This window comes from Notamacropus eugenii, chromosome 5 (assembly GCF_028372415.1).
Source record: "Notamacropus eugenii isolate mMacEug1 chromosome 5, mMacEug1.pri_v2, whole genome shotgun sequence".
In the NCBI taxonomy this organism is placed as follows: domain Eukaryota; kingdom Metazoa; phylum Chordata; class Mammalia; order Diprotodontia; family Macropodidae; genus Notamacropus; species Notamacropus eugenii.
The window spans coordinates 24,486,465-24,492,719 of NC_092876.1; the positions used below are offsets into that span (position 1 = coordinate 24,486,465).

At 40.5% G+C, this 6,255-nt stretch overlaps 1 pseudogene; it reads left to right on the forward strand.

Moving 5' to 3' along the window:
• The first annotated feature begins 1,564 nt into the window (after nt 1-1,564).
• On the forward strand, nt 1,565-2,940 carry LOC140508539 (eukaryotic translation initiation factor 3 subunit E pseudogene; annotated as a pseudogene).
• Nucleotides 2,941-6,255: the final 3,315 nt, after the last annotated feature.

The following is a 6,255-nucleotide window of genomic DNA, read 5'->3' on the forward strand; positions in this document are numbered from 1 at the left end:
TGAGGGCAAATGTGAGTAAGGAGCAATTAGAAGTAAACACTTTGAGAAGGGACAAGGCCAACAAAGAGAATAGAAAAAATGGAGGGCAGGATAGGATGGAGGGAAATATAGTTTGTGTTACACAACATATCTATTATGGAAGTCATTTGCAAAACTACACATATATAGCTTATACTGAATTGCTTGCCTTCTCAGTGGGGATGAGGAAGGGATAGAAGTTGCAACTCAAAGTTTTAGGAACGAATGCTGAAAATTGTTTTTGCATACAACTGGGAAATAAGAAATACAGGTAATGGGGCATAGAAATTTATCTTGCCCTACAAGACAAGAGAGAAGATGGGAATAAGCAAAAGGGGGGGGGGAGGGTGTGATAGAAGGGAGGGTAGATTGGGGGAAGTGGTAATCAAAATGCACAGTGTTTTCTGGTGGAGGGAGGGGAGAAATAGGGAGAAAATTTGGAACACAAAATTTTGTGGAAATGAAAGTTGATGCATTGGAATGAGTCAGTAATGTTATAGGGGCACTAAAACAAAAAAAAACAACAAAAAACTGACATCACCTTAGGTTATATTTTTGAGTTGTATTCAGAAAAAGAAACATAATAGGTCTTCTGCTTTTTGCTATGGTAAGACCACATTTAAAATATTATATTCAGTTCTACATTCCACATTTCAGGAGTTAAATTGACAAACTATAGCACATCTACAATATGGTACCATTGATGACAAGAAAATAGAAAACTCAGCAATTGGAAGATCATCCAAAGGAAAAAGGGGCATTTAGCTTGGATAAAGAAAACTTGTGGATGAGATAATGGCTGGCTAAAAGTTTTTGGAAGGACATTATATATAAGAAGGGTTAGCCTTATTCTACTGATGTCAGGAAGTAGAACTAAAAAAAAAAATGGGTAAAGGTTAAAGATTGGCATGTGTGGCTCTATGTAAAAAGAAACTTCTTAGAGCTGTGCAAAAATAGCAACAGGCTGCCTTTAGTAGTGAATACTCCCATTAGTGGAGGACTTCGAGGTGTCAAAGCATGAATATTTGATTGTCAGAGAAATTTCTTTTCAATTATAGTTTGAATTCAGTCACCTCTAATGCCATTTCCAACTTCTGAATATTTTTGTTATTGTCCTTATTGTTGCCAATAAACACTGAAATTCAATAACTTTTAATAGCCAATAAACCTTTATTAAATGTCTAAAAAAAATACCCTATAAAACAGACCTCAAACTTTGTCTCCCACTCCTGGTCCTGTTTCATCTCCATTGGCTCCATGCAGCTGAGTGCTCCCAACTCTAGTTCAAAGTTATGTAAGTGAGATTCTCTATCCTTCCCCCTCCTGCCTTATTTCCCTCACCATTCCAAACTCATCCTCATGTCCCTCATCGACTTCTGAACCATTTTTTTCTGCTGGTCACTGTTGCTCCCTGTACTCTCTGTGTCTTAAAAAACTGTGATTTCAGGGAGAACTGCAGAAGCATAATGGAAGATTTGTCTGCTGATTCCCTTTACAGTAGTCTCAGTAAAGCTTGGCTAGGAGTTAACCCCTATTTCTCTGCAAGATGGTGGAGTACAATCTTTCTACTTACATCACACACTTTTTGGACCACCATCTTGTCTTCCTGCTGCTTGAGTTTTTCTCAGTCAAAGAGATATATAATGAAAAGGAATTGCTTCAAGGAAAATTGGACATTCTTAGTGACACAAACATGGGGGATTCTACAATGGATGTGTATAGAAACCTTTGTTCTGACAACATTCCTCATGCTTTATGTAAGAAAAGAGCTTCTGTTGTTGCACAACTGAAACAACGACAAGCAGAAACTGTCTGTTTGGTCAAGATGTTTGAAGATCCAGAAACAACAAGACAAAGGCAATCTACCAGGGATGGTCAAGTGCTCTTTGACTACCTGGCTGACAAACATGGTTTTAAACAAGTATATTTAGATATACTCCACAGATATACAAAATTCCAGTATGAATGTGGCAACTGTTGAGGAGCAGCATAGCATTTCTACTGTTTTAGAGGATTGGCCCCTCAACTGACAGAAATGCTTTGAGTTCACTGTGGGGAAAACTAGCATATGAAATGTTAATGCAGAATTGGGATGCAGCCATGGAACACCTTACAAGATTGAAAGAGACCACAGATAATAATTCTGTCACTTCTCCACTCCAGTCCCTTCAGCAGAGAACATGGCTGGATTCATTGGTCTCTATTTGTATTCGTCAAAAACACAAAATGTCAAGACAAGATTATTGATCTCTTTCTTTACCAGCCACAGTATCTTAATGCAGTTCAAACTATGTGCCCACATACTCTCTGCTATTTGACTTCTGCAGTCATAACAAGCAAAGATGTTCAAAAACGAAGACAGAAATTTAAAGACCTCATCAAAGTTATTCAGCAGGAGTCCCACACATACAAAGATCCTATAACAGACTTTGTTGAACGTTTGTATGTTGTCTTTGACTTTGATGGGACCAGAAAAAGTTAAGAGAATGTGAAGCAGTTCTTGAAAATGACTTTTTTCCTCAGGCTTGCCTTGAGGATTTCATTGAAAATGCTCAGCTCGTCATATTTGAGACTTCCTGTTGCATTCTTCAATGGATTACCATTGTATTATATTGTACTGTATTGTATCAACAACGTATCAGCATGTTGGCAGGTAAGTTGAACATGACTCCTGAAGAAGCTAAAAGATGGATTGTCAATTTGATTAGAAATGCTAGGCTTGATGACAACATTGATTTCAAATTTGGCCATGTGGTTATGGGTAACAATGAAGTCTCACCCTATCAGCAAGTAATTGAAATGACTAAAAACCTTTATTTTTGAAGTCAGATGCTGGCCATGAATATTGAAAAAAAAAAAAAACTTTATCAGAATAGTAGATCAGACTCTCCTAACTGGGCTACTCAAGACTCTGGTTTCTAAAATTCTTTGGAAGAGGAACATGTTGAAAAATTCTTGCTTAAATAAACATATTATACAAAATATTTAGTTCTAGACAAAACCTGTAATATTGTGAATTGGAATAAAATTGGAGATGTACGATTTCAACCTCATTTTGGACTAATTTCCCATTCTCACTGCCATCATGGTCTTTCTGGCGCATCTAGGTGACTCAATGGATAAAGTAGCAGGTTTGGAGTCAAAAAGGCCTGTGACTTCAGACACTTACCAGACACTTACCAGTTGTGTGTCCTTGGCCAAGTCACCTAACCCTCTTTACCTCAGTACTTCATCTGTAAAATGAACTGGAGAAGGAAATGGCAAACTACTCCAGTATCTTTGCCAAGAAGACTCTAAATTGGGTCAAAAAGAGTAGGACATGACTAAATGTGACTAAAGAACCTTACCCAAAGTAGTGGACATGTCTCTCTTATTTCATAATTCCAGAAGTTAATTAACAATTCAGAATGGAAGATAGGGAGGAGGAGAGAGATTCAGATGGGGAGAAAGGTAAGGATGCAGTTGGGGGCGTTTATTATAGGGACCAAACTGAGTTCAGGAAGAGTCTGAGGGAAATTCTCTTTGGGATTGTTGGTGCATTACTGATTTCACAGAAGGAAAATGGACAGCCCAGCTAGCAGACAGTGACCACACAGGAAAGGCTGTGCTTCCATCCCCACTCCTGTTCCATTACTCCCAACAATAAAGGAATAACAACATAGCACATGAATACTAGTTGCAGGGGAAAGACCAGGATAAAGTGGTGGCTACCAGTGAACCCAAAAGGAAGGTGTAGTCCTGAGTGTTGGACTGATTCCATCTCACAGGAGACTTACCGATGAGCATCTGCTCCTCTAGCATTACTGGGATTCAGAAACAGAATCATGGAAATTACTGATCCTGGCTAAGAAAGGAAATCTGAGATACAATTCCTCCTATAAAATGCTGTCTGTCCATGTGGAAGGTGAGGACAGTGTCTCAGGAAATGTCTGGGAGTGATGGAAAGCCTAGGGTGAGGGCCAGGCCAGCGAAGGGCACTCTGATGATTCATGAAGGATAATCCCAAGGCTCGTGGCTGAGATGACATGCTGATCCTTTCCCACCTGATGCCAGGCAGGCATGAGCGCAACTCAGAAGATCAGAGCTGGGGGTGTTAATGGTCACACACCCCATTGTTTATATTTCCCTCCCTTTAGAATATAAACTCCTTGAAGGCAGCGACTCTTTATTTGGATTTTTCTTTCATTTCATTTTTTCTTTCTTTCATCCCTAATATTGAGCACAAGCCTGGCACTGAGAAGACACTCAATAAATACTTGGTGATTGACTAAATGAATGAAATAGCATTACTGAACAGGGCAGCTAACAGCTAAGGACAAAGAACACAAAAGCCAGACAGTCTGTAACTTCCAGGAGCTCACATTCTAACAGATATAGACCACCCATAGATGTGACTGGTGGCCACCAATGGAGTGTTGCATTGTAGGAACTCCAAGGGGTGATGAATGGACATCTAGATCAGAGACTGGAGATTGACATGGCCTTTCCTGTCGCAATGACAGCGTGTGTCAGGTTATATCCAGAGATCTTGATGTAAAATGGTGCAGGGATAAGTCAAGTGTCAGGAAAATGACCAGGGCAGAATGAGAGGCTAGACTTGGGTCTGCTAGACTTGGTGGGCCATGGGACAGACTCATCATCAGTCCAACTTCATCTCAAGGCAGGAGTTTCAAACATAAATGACTTCTGCATCTGGAGATCTCACTCATCCACAAACACAAAGTCAGACAAAGGAGACAATCCAACACCTTTGTGCAAAGTCCTCATAGCTTTCCACTTACAGGCTTGAACCCCAAATTCTCAGCGGACATTACTTTGGAGGACACCAGAGTGGTATAGAACACTGGGACAATGAAACTGATGAGATCACCAAGTTGGTTGTTGTCCATTTTTGAAGAGGAACAAAATGACATCACCATGATAAAGTGAAGTTTCACTGTGTAAGACTATGGCTGATCAGACCAATACAAGCTTGGAATGCTCTACTAGAGATTGGGCACAGACAGTCCATGTGAATATTTAGGGTGGATACTCCATTAAACTATATTTACTTTGTGCTGTCTCAATTCTGCTTTGCTCATAGAGCACAGCATGCTTTCTGATGTGGGCACACCATGCTGAGTGGTCCGGTACCAGTGTCTCCCATGTTGCACAGTCAAATCCAAAGCTCTTGAGAGAGACCTTGAGAGTGTCCTTGTATCACTTCTTCCGACCATGTGCCCCATGTGAGTTCTCCATAACATAGTCCTTTTGGAAAGCATATGTTTTGTGTTCAAAGACCATAGCCAGCCTATCAGAGTTGTGCTCTGTAAAGTAGAGTTTGAATGATTGGCAGTTTAGTTCGAGCAAGGACCTCAGCATCTGGGACCTTATCCTGCCAGGTGATCTTGAGGATCTTCCTAAGACAGTTCAAATGGAAGCAATTCAGTTTCCTGGTGTGGTACTGACAAACTGTCCATGTTTCACAAGCATACAACAATGAGGTTAGCACAGCAGCTCTGTAGACCTTCCATTTTATAGTCAGTCTAATATCTTTTCTCTCCCAAACTTTCTTTCAGAGACTCTCAAACACTGAACTAGCTCTAGCAATGCGTGCATCAACCTCACTGTCAATGTGTACAACCTTGGAAAGTACATTACCAAAGTAGGTGGACTTAACCCCAGTATTCAGACCTTCTCCATTTGTTGTAACTGATGATTCCACTTGTGGATGGTGTGATGGTGACTGATGAAGCACCTGTGTTTTCTTGGTGTTAATTATTAGACCAAAATTAACACAAGCAGCAGAGAATTGATCCCTACTTTGCTGCATCTCAGCTTCAGAGGCTGCATTGAGTGCACAATCATCTGCAAAAGAAAATCATGTGCCAGCACTCTATCCACTTTGGTCTTGGCTTGTAGCCTTTTGAAATTGAAGAATACGTCATCAATAGAGAGAGAGAGAGGACAAGGGCCAAGAGCATGGAGAGGTTGCCAGATCCTTACAGTGAGTGAGCATAACCTGAATGAAAATGCAACAAAAGCAGGTAAGAAAGAGCAGTCAGACAGGTAGAGGGAGGAAACAGGTAGACAGGTAAGAGGAACCAGGAGAAAACATTGTCTCAGTGAGAACCTGAAGAGGAAATTGTACAGGACAAGAGAGTGACCAATTGTGTCCACAACTGCAGAAAGGCCAAGAAGGATGAAGATCGGCAAAAGGCTGTTCGATTTGCCAACTGTGAGATCCCTGATAACTTC